This window comes from Centruroides sculpturatus, unplaced genomic scaffold, assembly GCF_000671375.1.
Source record: "Centruroides sculpturatus isolate CEXI.00-Female unplaced genomic scaffold, Cexi_2.0 scaffold499, whole genome shotgun sequence".
NCBI lineage: Eukaryota > Metazoa > Arthropoda > Arachnida > Scorpiones > Buthidae > Centruroides > Centruroides sculpturatus.
The window spans coordinates 28457-41805 of record NW_019384801.1 but is presented as its reverse complement, the minus strand read 5'-3'; positions in this window follow the sequence as shown (position 1 = coordinate 41805).

Here is a 13349-nt window from a genome sequence, read left to right as displayed (position 1 = left end):
TAAGGATGCCAAAATTATTCTTGTCAGAGCTGGGATTTATATCTTTAAGTAATTAGGAGCGCTATTTTTATTAAAGCCTATATTGTATCTTTTTGACACTTGGAATTTAGTAATTGCGAGTACAAAAGAAATATTATATAATCTAAATGTCGTGCATCTCGTTACTGAAGAAGACAACTAATAGAAGCTTAGGATGATCCAAACGTCAGACACAACTTTGAAAATTTATATCTCAGTGAATTTTGACCGTAAACACATGCGGTTTTCACAAATATTCAGAATGGCATGGGAATTGTTTTTTTTAGGTACTTTGCTCAAATTTTACTTAAAATTTCCGATACCAGGCGACGTTCATTTATAATGAAGTAAGCATATGAATTCCCCTTTGTAACTTCTGCCTTTGTACGTTTTACATTATCAGTCACTTTTGTGACCTCATATACTAAATAAAGCCTTCTACTGGAATAAATTTTAACCAAATGATGTTTTAAGTAAAATTCTGTTCTGAATATTGATGAAAACAGCATACATTCATCTGAAATTTCGAGAAACTTTTTCTGCTCGGTTGGAGCAATTATATATATAGGCCTATATGTAATTATATGATAATATAAAATATAACTATTTTTAAACAATCTTGCATTTTATGAAGATTAATATAATATGCATTTTATAATTTAAAAACCGATAAAACATTGCAAAATTTAAATGCGGGCGCAAAAGTTTCTCGCGGCTTCTAGACAAAAGCGTGTGTTTACTTTCGCTGCGCGTGGCTTTGAATTTTCAAAGTGATTCCTGACTTGTTCTCTGCATATGGCTGTTATTTTTATAATAGAATGCCTAAGTAGTACTTCCTCCTAATTCCACGAAACCAAATAACAGATTTTATAGAGAGGTACTATTTTTAACCAAACTAAAGAACAGGAGTCATTGACGTTCTCATCGTTAAGAAATTATTTACCGGCTATGAAGAGAATTTTAATACAGTATTTATTAACTTGCATTTTTAACACACAAGGACTTGTTAAATGTAAATCCCAATTTAACTTATTTTAAAGATAAAAATTAGTCTGCTTAATTCTACATATACTGTCATAATCATGTGTATAGTAGCTATCAAAATATCGATGTTCGCTTTTGTTAGTTTCTGATTCAACATATCGATATAAATTATTCCAGTCTTATTACTTTCGAAAGAATCAATTTTTCTACTAATTCTTGTGAAAAACTTTGCAGACTAACTGGCGCCAAGATCATCCGTGGTTATGAGGCGATTCTTCTTGGGATGGTTTGGCTATTGCATTACTAAGATTGCACTGAAATTTTTGAAATTCTCCGCAAGTTGAATAGGTTAGACATAGATTTAGGAATCAAAAAAATTTTATAATATTTTTGCATTCATAAGACAACTTTATAATTTATCTCTATATGAGAGGCTGGCAGAGGGGAAAAAAGACCAATTATATTCAGTGGAAAAGAAGCTTAAATGCTCTTTCTTGAAAGATAAGGTTTGTTGGGCTACAAACTGAAGTGTTTAGTGGTCTCCTCGATTTTAGACGCATTATGATGAAAAACACAAGTAACATATGATGTATCAAGTTCCGAAAAATGTTCCAAAAATATAGGTTAGTGATGAACTGGTAGGCTATGCAGCCCCAGCATTAGAGTAACTTCCGAAAATATTTACACAGTATATTATTAAATAGATACGAAATGCTGAGTTTTATAAATGTATTGTGTCTTTTGTTATGTATTCAGAAATGAACTTCATGTAAAATTAAAATTCGGTCGTTAATTAATTATTAGAAACAATAAGTGTTCCAACTGTTGAATTTTCTTTCTAAAGGTGATAAAATTTAATCAAAACAATAATTTATATATTTTCTTCAGTTAAATTGCAATATTCTCTGAGAGAAATATGCAATTGATTTAATGCGATGCAAGAATCAGTGAAGCGACATATCACAATATAGTAGTAGTATCACCCAATCGATTGTTCTTCCTTCAGATGTTCCTGTTTGTTTTTAGAAATTGTAAACTTTTAAGTAAATAAATTAATCTATTTTTATAAGAAGTTCTTAAGAATTTTTTTCGAAAACCTTTTGATAATTTTTCGAGCAGAACTGTTTCTTGATAAATGATCTGAAAGTGTTTGAAGTAAAAATAGTTTTATCTTGCGGGGGTCTCTTTTTACGTTATCAGTCCGAATTTGCGCAATATCTTGAATATAAAAATAGGCTTTTATTATAAATACAGCGACTAAAACATTTTTGCTGAATATAAAATTCGTTTTTAATATCCCTCAGCGAATATATCGAAATTTATTTTTAGATCTTTAGCTGGAAATTAAAATAAAAGGTGTGTTGCACAAAGACGGGGCCATTGAATCGATAACTCTTGCTAATGTGTATAAGAATTAATTGACATTATAGAAACTTCCAAAAAATGCTCTTTAATAAATTTTAGTCACATCAATGACAAATAAGTGTGGAAATATAGCCTAACTGCGAGATGTGAATTTTATTTCTAGTATCATTTAGTACTTACGTTATTTGTCTTTTTAATTCAATTATCTTAAATTTCAACACCTCAGATTATTAGCTAATTTGCATAATGGTGTTGATGATGTATTGAAATTGTAGTTTACAAATGTATCAAAATTACAAATAATTACATATTAATCGTCAATAATAAACTATACGTAAATTCAATATAGTGAAATTTTATGTAAATTATTATGATGGTTGAAAAGCGTTGTGTTAATTCAACTATGCGTCAATCTTGGAAGTGTTGATTAAGGGTTTTTCTTTTGCTAGATTCTTTTTCTCCTCTTCGTCCGGTTAAGACTAATGCTTTTTGTATTTTGTAAGTAATTGCATGGTTTTATCATTACTAATTGTAGTAGAAAGTCTGGTACTAATTTATACTTAGCTATAATAAAGTTAATTTTAAAAGCTGGTGCATTTTCTTTTATTTGGCGATATTTTGTATACACGTATCTATATACTGTATGTACTGTACTGTACAATACTTCTGCAGCGAATAAAACAAAATACCACCGCAGATATTGCAGAAATCATACTATGTCGTGTCTAAATTTTTATAGATGTGATATGTGCACAGTATGTTGTGTATGCACATAGTCTGTACGCATATCTAGATTTATAAATGATCAAACTTGTGAAAAACTAGTAATAAATCTAAGAAGAAAAGAAAGATTGATATGAACGATTGCTCAACAGAAAATTAAGTAATATTTCATTGTTTCAAAATTATGTATCTGTATATAAAACGTGATTGTCGCGCTTAACAACGAGATTTTGTGACGACACGCGAGTGTGTTCATTTAGAAACAATGTTGGAACATGCGCTAGTCCGTTCCGTTTGACGCAGGAAATCTGTTATAGATCAGTTAAGCATATATACGATTTCATTTAAATTCTATATATACATTTCTTATAAAGTTGTTTGAATTGACGGTTTCTAACGTAACCCGAAGCACTAGCTACATATTTAATGTATTTGATAAATACGTAATCGGTTTTTCTGATAAGTAGAGCTTACAGAAGGAAGTAGATTTTCCAGAGTTGCGCTCTTTCTACTTATTTTCTCGTCCTATTCTTTATATAATGATATTTATCTGTCGTTGCTGGGGAAATCCAATATCTGATGGTTGACTTTTGTCGAAAACGTTCAAACAAAATGGAAAAAAAAAATGTCGGTTTGAAGTTACCTTCGAGTTGGAGATGGATTCTTTTGGTAAAAATATACTTCGTGACCTTCAATTTAAAGCAGTTCAAAGTGCGCAAAGTAAAAATAGAAGTCCAATATGTTCTTATTACAAGCTCAGTTTAGGAGTTTTTTTTTATCATCAAAGTCTATTTTGGACGAGAGAAAATTCGTCGTAACCTTCACCCTTCGATTACATAAATTACTATGAAAGATTTTAAGAAGAATTTCTGTGTTTTTCTATAAAAACATTCTGTCTCTACAATTATATACATTACACTTCTATATAAACATTTAACTCTTTGCCCATCAATATTTTATTTGTCTGTAATACCATTGTTTGCAGTACGTGTCGAATATCGAAGTATATACATCACTTTCTCTATTACTTTATGTATTCTATTTAACATAATTCTTTAACTGTAAAATCCTTCATTGCAATATATTTTGTCAAAATATAGAATATATTTTAAGATGATAATTAAATTTTAATCGAAAATTGCAAAATCTCTCCATTCTGTAATTTTGAGTGCAGATTTTAACATTTTGAAAGTATTTTTGAGAGGTTTTTCAATTCATATTTTCTTTAATATGAACAGAAAAAGTATCATTAATGTTTTTTTAATGTTTTTCAAAGTCGAGTAGGAAGATGAGAAAATTTTATAGTTAAAGAATTACACTGGATACAGTTTATTGCCCTACTTGGAAGATATAATACTGTATAAACCAGTGTATAGATGTACAGTACAGTAGTTGGTTAAATAAACAACTTGCATTCAACACGCAACAAATAATAGCGCTATGTACAGAAATAAAATATCAATAGACGAAGAGTTAAATGTTTGTATAGAGAAATGCCATGTAGGCTATACCTATTTGTCTTAATTTCTATAAATTATAAATTTAAAAAAAAACATTTATACATATTAAACCTTTACGTTAAATTGAATTCATTTCATATTTTTCAAATTTTTAAAATAAAAATCTTGATATAAAGTATTAATAATGTTTAAATTATAGAATTTATAAAGATTTAATAGAAATTATTTCATTTATTTTTTAAAATTCTATAGATTTGGACCAGAATCGTGCTTCTATTAGTTTTATGATCGAATGTAGCTACAAGTAGGCCTATGGCATCGATCTAACTCCTGCATGTCTTATTTATATATTTTTCCGAATTCCTTGAAGTCAGATGTGGCCATTTAGAAGTAGACTTTATTTTCTCTTCCTAAATAATTAAATCTCCGTAAATTTTCATGGAAAATTGTATGTAATCATCAAATTTTAAGGTATTTATACATATAATTTTTATGAACTGTTAATCTATTAATAGCCTAACTGCGAGATGTGAATTTTATTTCTAGTATCATTTAGTACTTACGTTATTTGTCTTTTTAATTCAATTATCTTAAATTTCAACACCTCAGATTATTAGCTAATTTGCATAATGGTGTTGATGATGCATTGGAATTGTAGTTTACAAATGTATCAAAATTACAAATAATTACATATTAATCGTGAATAATAAACTATACGTAAATTCAATATAGTGAAATTTTATGTAAATTATTATGATGGTTGAAAAGCGTTGTGTTAATTCAACTATGCGTCAATCTTGGAAGTGTTGATTAAGGGTTTTTCTTTTGCTAGATTCTTTTTCTCCTCTTCGTCCGGTTAAGACTAATGCTTTTTGTATTTTGTAAGTAATTGCATGGTTTTATCATTACTAATTGTAGTAGAAAGTCTGGTACTAATTTATACTTAGCTATAATAAAGTTAATTTTAAAAGCTGGTGCANAAATTTGTTTTTTTTTTATAGATGTTAATTTTGAAATATTTCTCAAAAATAAACCTAAAATTTACCTTCCTTTCTTAAGTTTTGTCTCCATCTGTAAGGTTGATTAATTTTCATCTTGAGTTTCCTTGCTGCATGTCCAACCTTTAGGGATCATTCAAATATGTTGTCATCAATTTTAAGTCCTTTTCAACATCTACCCCGTTGCTGTCACATTTTGTCACCAATTTTTAGGTTCTTTCATGTCACAAGTATTTCTGTAAAACAGATCTAGAGTACATTAATTTATTCATATTTCCTGTAAAGACAAGGCCAATTTTGAAAATAGGCCAATAAAAGAAGGAAAAAACAAAACGAAGTTTACTGATTTACCGTAGAAGAGTCTGACATTGTATTAAGTAACTCCCAGATTAAAGTTAATATGTTATATACCAGAATTTCTTTCAGTGGTATTTATCTTTATCTGTAGTTGTAAAGATTAAATTGCTACCATTATCCTTTCATATTAAAATTTCTTTTAGAACATTTCCAACAGGGCATATCTAGTACAGTACTTCTAATAAAATGCAACTATTAAATACGCAAGAACTTGCTGCATGATCATTGATCAAAATATTTCTGCATAATGATTTTGGTAAAAAAACTATTTCAAATAGGAAAATTTTTGAGAATATCTTTAAGACATCATCATTCTACTAACATTCTCCCACCCTTCACAATCTGTTATGAAATTTTTACATATCCCCTCTCCAGTGCAGAGGTCATATTTGAATGATCCTTTAGGTTCAATTGATTCTCTTTCTTCCTCTATCTCTTCTTCCATTCCACAATTACTATAGAATAATTTAGAGATGTGCAAATTTTATGTAAAATTTCTTCAGAATATGTAATATATCTCAACAATTTTCTTTTATTCTGTCTGAGATTATCCCCATTGTCATCAGTAATAATAGTTGGAGGGATAATTTCAGATTCTGTAAGACAGTCTTATTGAATGACTTTTTCAACTATTAATACTGTATTACATTTTTACATTAAATATTTCTGTACGTTTTTTGAAATTGGTTTTTTAAGCTTTTATATAGCATCTTACATTCAAAATATAACTACTATTGAAAATCATTTTTATTAATGTGAAAGAATGAAAATAGTTAATAATGAAAATTTATATTGCTCTCTTTTTATATTAAAAATAGCTTATGATGCAGAAAATTTTCAATCTTTATAAGTAATAGGCTTTATTTATCAAAAATTAAATATTTTCATATTAAATTTGGAATAATTTGTCTACTAGGTTGATATTGAAGCTTTGAATTAAAATTTAAAAATATTTGCTTCTACATAAAAGTGATTTTACTTTAGTTGAACAATTATTGTAAAACTAGTAAAACATTTTAAATAATAATAAATTGGAAAATAATAATTTTAAATTCATGTTCAAAAACTTAAGATCATATCAGAGTTTTATTAAATAAAATATCTACAATTTGCATTAACTTAATGATATTTTTAATTGCTTTTTTAAATAATTTTTTTACAATTAGAGAATTTGTCATTCACAAATATACTTTTACAAAGATACTTATAGTTTATTTTATAAACTTAAAAAAAATATATATATAAAAAATTTAGATGTTTAACACAAAAATTAACATTAAATATTAGTTTTTGATCCTAATTGCTGAAAATATTTAACAGCTACAGTAATTAGTAGCGTCAAGTGCATTATTCATTTATCAGTTGAATACATTTTAAAATTACGTTAATCTTTCAGTTAACACAAGCATAAGACTGTGTGTGTTAGTGTGGATTAGTTTCTTAACTGTTACTATTTGTATAACAATAATTTAAAAAATTCACACATTTTTCTTTTTTCAAACTGGCATTAGATAAATTTCTGGATTTGAAATTTGTAAGGATGCCAAAATTATTCTTGTCAGAGCTGGGATTTATATCTTTAAGTAATTAGGAGCGCTATTTTTATTAAAGCCTATATTGTATCTTTTTGACACTTGGAATTTAGTAATTGCGAGTACAAAAGAAATATTATATAATCTAAATGTCGTGCATCTCGTTACTGAAGAAGACAACTAATAGAAGCTTAGGATGATCCAAACGTCAGACACAACTTTGAAAATTTATATCTCAGTGAATTTTGACCGTAAACACATGCGGTTTTCACAAATATTCAGAATGGCATGGGAATTGTTTTTTTTAGGTACTTTGCTCAAATTTTACTTAAAATTTCCGATACCAGGCGACGTTCATTTATAATGAAGTAAGCATATGAATTCCCCTTTGTAACTTCTGCCTTTGTACGTTTTACATTATCAGTCACTTTTGTGACCTCATATACTAAATAAAGCCTTCTACTGGAATAAATTTTAACCAAATGATGTTTTAAGTAAAATTCTGTTCTGAATATTGATGAAAACAGCATACATTCATCTGAAATTTCGAGAAACTTTTTCTGCTCGGTTGGAGCAATTATATATATAGGCCTATATGTAATTATATGATAATATAAAATATAACTATTTTTAAACAATCTTGCATTTTATGAAGATTAATATAATATGCATTTTATAATTTAAAAACCGATAAAACATTGCAAAATTTAAATGCGGGCGCAAAAGTTTCTCGCGGCTTCTAGACAAAAGCGTGTGTTTACTGTCGCTGCGCGTGGCTTTGAATTTTCAAAGTGATTCCTGACTTGTTCTCTGCATATGGCTGTTATTTTTATAATAGAATGCCTAAGTAGTACTTCCTCCTAATTCCACGAAACCAAATAACAGATTTTATAGAGAGGTACTATTTTTAACCAAACTAAAGAACAGGAGTCATTGACGTTCTCATCGTTAAGAAATTATTTACCGGCTATGAAGAGAATTTTAATACAGTATTTATTAACTTGCATTTTTAACACACAAGGACTTGTTAAATGTAAATCCCAATTTAACTTATTTTAAAGATAAAAATTAGTCTGCTTAACTCTACATATACTGTCATAATCATGTGTATAGTAGCTATCAAAATATCGATGTTCGCTTTTGTTAGTTTCTGATTCAACATATCGATATAAATTATTCCAGTCTTATTACTTTCGAAAGAATCAATTTTTCTACTAATTCTTGTGAAAAACTTTGCAGACTAACTGGCGCCAAGATCATCCGTGGTTATGAGGCGATTCTTCTTGGGATGGTTTGGCTATTGCATTACTAAGATTGCACTGAAATTTTTGAAATTCTCCGCAAGTTGAATAGGTTAGACATAGATTTAGGAATCAAAAAAATTTTATAATATTTTTGCATTCATAAGACAACTTTATAATTTATCTCTATATGAGAGGCTGGCAGAGGGGAAAAAAGACCAATTATATTCAGTGGAAAAGAAGCTTAAATGCTCTTTCTTGAAAGATAAGGTTTGTTGGGCTACAAACTGAAGTGTTTAGTGGTCTCCTCGATTTTAGACGCATTATGATGAAAAACACAAGTAACATATGATGTATCAAGTTCCGAAAAATTTTCCAAAAATATAGGTTAGTGATGAACTGGTAGGCTATGCAGCCCCAGCATTAGAGTAACTTCCGAAAATATTTATACAGTATATTATTAAATAGATACGAAATGCTGAGTTTTATAAATGTATTGTGTCTTTTGTTATGTATTCAGAAATGAACTTCATGTAAAATTAAAATTCGGTCGTTAATTAATTATTAGAAACAATAAGTGTTCCAACTGTTGAATTTTCTTTCTAAAGGTGATAAAATTTAATCAAAACAATAATTTATATATTTTCTTCAGTTAAATTGCAATATTCTCTGAGAGAAATATGCAATTGATTTAATGCGATGCAAGAATCAGTGAAGCGACATATCACAATATAGTAGTAGTATCACCCAATCGATTGTTCTTCCTTCAGATGTTCCTGTTTGTTTTTAGAAATTGTAAACTTTTAAGTAAATAAATTAATCTATTTTTATAAGAAGTTCTTAAGAATTTTTTTCGAAAACCTTTTGATAATTTTTCGAGCAGAACTGTTTCTTGATAAATGATCTGAAAGTGTTTGAAGTAAAAATAGTTTTATCTTGCGGGGGTCTCTTTTTACGTTATCAGTCCGAATTTGCGCAATATCTTGAATATAAAAATAGGCTTTTATTATAAATACAGCGACTAAAACATTTTTGCTGAATATAAAATTCGTTTTTAATATCCCTCAGCGAATATATCGAAATTTATTTTTAGATCTTTAGCTGGAAATTAAAATAAAAGGTGTGTTGCACAAAGACGGGGCCATTGAATCGATAACTCTTGCTAATGTGTATAAGAATTAATTGACATTATAGAAACTTCCAAAAAATGCTCTTTAATAAATTTTAGTCACATCAATGACAAATAAGTGTGGAAATATAGCCTAACTGCGAGATGTGAATTTTATTTCTAGTATCATTTAGTACTTACGTTATTTGTCTTTTTAATTCAATTATCTTAAATTTCAACACCTCAGATTATTAGCTAATTTGCATAATGGTGTTGATGATGTATTGAAATTGTAGTTTACAAATGTATCAAAATTACAAATAATTACATATTAATCGTCAATAATAAACTATACGTAAATTCAATATAGTGAAATTTTATGTAAATTATTATGATGGTTGAAAAGCGTTGTGTTAATTCAACTATGCGTCAATCTTGGAAGTGTTGATTAAGGGTTTTTCTTTTGCTAGATTCTTTTTCTCCTCTTCGTCCGGTTAAGACTAATGCTTTTTGTATTTTGTAAGTAATTGCATGGTTTTATCATTACTAATTGTAGTAGAAAGTCTGGTACTAATTTATACTTAGCTATAATAAAGTTAATTTTAAAAGCTGGTGCATTTTCTTTTATTTGGCGATATTTTGTATACACGTATCTATATACTGTATGTACTGTACTGTACAATACTTCTGCAGCGAATAAAACAAAATACCACCGCAGATATTGCAGAAATCATACTATGTCGTGTCTAAATTTTTATAGATGTGATATGTGCACAGTATGTTGTGTATGCACATAGTCTGTACGCATATCTAGATTTATAAATGATCAAACTTGTGAAAAACTAGTAATAAATCTAAGAAGAAAAGAAAGATTGATATGAACGATTGCTCAACAGAAAATTAAGTAATATTTCATTGTTTCAAAATTATGTATCTGTATATAAAACGTGATTGTCGCGCTTAACAACGAGATTTTGTGACGACACGCGAGTGTGTTCATTTAGAAACAATGTTGGAACATGCGCTAGTCCGTTCCGTTTGACGCAGGAAATCTGTTATAGATCAGTTAAGCATATATACGATTTCATTTAAATTCTATATATACATTTCTTATAAAGTTGTTTGAATTGACGGTTTCTAACGTAACCCGAAGCACTAGCTACATATTTAATGTATTTGATAAATACGTAATCGGTTTTTCTGATAAGTAGAGCTTACAGAAGGAAGTAGATTTTCCAGAGTTGCGCTCTTTCTACTTATTTTCTCGTCCTATTCTTTATATAATGATATTTATCTGTCGTTGCTGGGGAAATCCAATATCTGATGGTTGACTTTTGTCGAAAACGTTCAAACAAAATGGAAAAAAAAAATGTCGGTTTGAAGTTACCTTCGAGTTGGAGATGGATTCTTTTGGTAAAAATATACTTCGTGACCTTCAATTTAAAGCAGTTCAAAGTGCGCAAAGTAAAAATAGAAGTCCAATATGTTCTTATTACAAGCTCAGTTTAGGAGTTTTTTTTTATCATCAAAGTCTATTTTGGACGAGAGAAAATTCGTCGTAACCTTCACCCTTCGATTACATAAATTACTATGAAAGATTTTAAGAAGAATTTCTGTGTTTTTCTATAAAAACATTCTGTCTCTACAATTATATACATTACACTTCTATATAAACATTTAACTCTTTGCCCATCAATATTTTATTTGTCTGTAATACCATTGTTTGCAGTACGTGTCGAATATCGAAGTATATACATCACTTTCTCTATTACTTTATGTATTCTATTTAACATAATTCTTTAACTGTAAAATCCTTCATTGTAATATATTTTGTCAAAATATAGAATATATTTTAAGATGATAATTAAATTTTAATCGAAAATTGCAAAATCTCTCCATTCTGTAATTTTGAGTGCAGATTTTAACATTTTGAAAGTATTTTTGAGAGGTTTTTCAATTCATATTTTCTTTAATATGAACAGAAAAAGTATCATTAATGTTTTTTTAATGTTTTTCAAAGTCGAGTAGGAAGATGAGAAAATTTTATAGTTAAAGAATTACACTGGATACAGTTTATTGCCCTACTTGGAAGATATAATACTGTATAAACCAGTGTATAGATGTACAGTACAGTAGTTGGTTAAATAAACAACTTGCATTCAACACGCAACAAATAATAGCGCTATGTACAGAAATAAAATATCAATAGACGAAGAGTTAAATGTTTGTATAGAGAAATGCCATGTAGGCTATACCTATTTGTCTTAATTTCTATAAATTATAAATTTAAAAAAAAACATTTATACATATTAAACCTTTACGTTAAATTGAATTCATTTCATATTTTTCAAATTTTTAAAATAAAAATCTTGATATAAAGTATTAATAATGTTTAAATTATAGAATTTATAAAGATTTAATAGAAATTATTTCATTTATTTTTTAAAATTCTATAGATTTGGACCAGAATCGTGCTTCTATTAGTTTTATGATCGAATGTAGCTACAAGTAGGCCTATGGCATCGATCTAACTCCTGCATGTCTTATTTATATATTTTTCCGAATTCCTTGAAGTCAGATGTGGCCATTTAGAAGTAGACTTTATTTTCTCTTCCTAAATAATTAAATCTCCGTAAATTTTCATGGAAAATTGTATGTAATCATCAAATTTTAAGGTATTTATACATATAATTTTTATGAACTGTTAATCTATTAAAATAAAAATATTTATTTTATAAAACTGTATTTAAACGTAGAAAATATATTCAAGAAAAAGAATATTTTTTTTTCTTAATAAAAATATAAAAAACTTTTAGGTGGGAATATTTTATAAAATAAAAAGTTGTTCTATTTGTTTTATCTAAAATATTTGCATATTTGGTCGTTGGAAATTTTAGTTTTCGATAAAAATGATTTGGCATAATTTAAATTCTTGTATTCTTTTTCATAGAAAACTTTATTTAATTTAACAAATCAATAAGCCCTATTTTTTCTTCTAATTAAAAATAATTATAAAGTTTAAATATTTTTAGAATTCCATATAGTCTATAGACTACCAGTTAAAATTTTATTATTAAATGTAATGTGAAATATACAAAATTTAGCGTTAGAAACGTTTAGATATATATCATTTAACAGAAGCAAAAAAAAAAAAAAAAATGGGGAAAAGTAAAAAAACAAAACAAGAGGATAAAGGAGATTGAAGTTACTCGAATGCCATTTGATTTAAAGATTGTGGCTAAGAAGAAAAATTTCGCAAGTATTTGGAAAAAATCAAAGAAGGTGACAGAAAAGTAAACGAAACACGTAGAGAAAAAAAGAAATAAAGAGATGGAAAATGTCGATAGATCGAGATGACAAATCATAGAGCAAAGAAGAACAAAAGAAAACTATGATTGTTTCCCCAAAATTGTAGCTTTCTACCATTATTGAATTGAAAATAAAGCGAATTCTTACGTTTACACAACTTATCAAATCATATATATTATAAATTACGCGTTTCTAACACATTATAAATTATTTATTTATTAATTACTTATATATTAATTTAGGAATATATATAT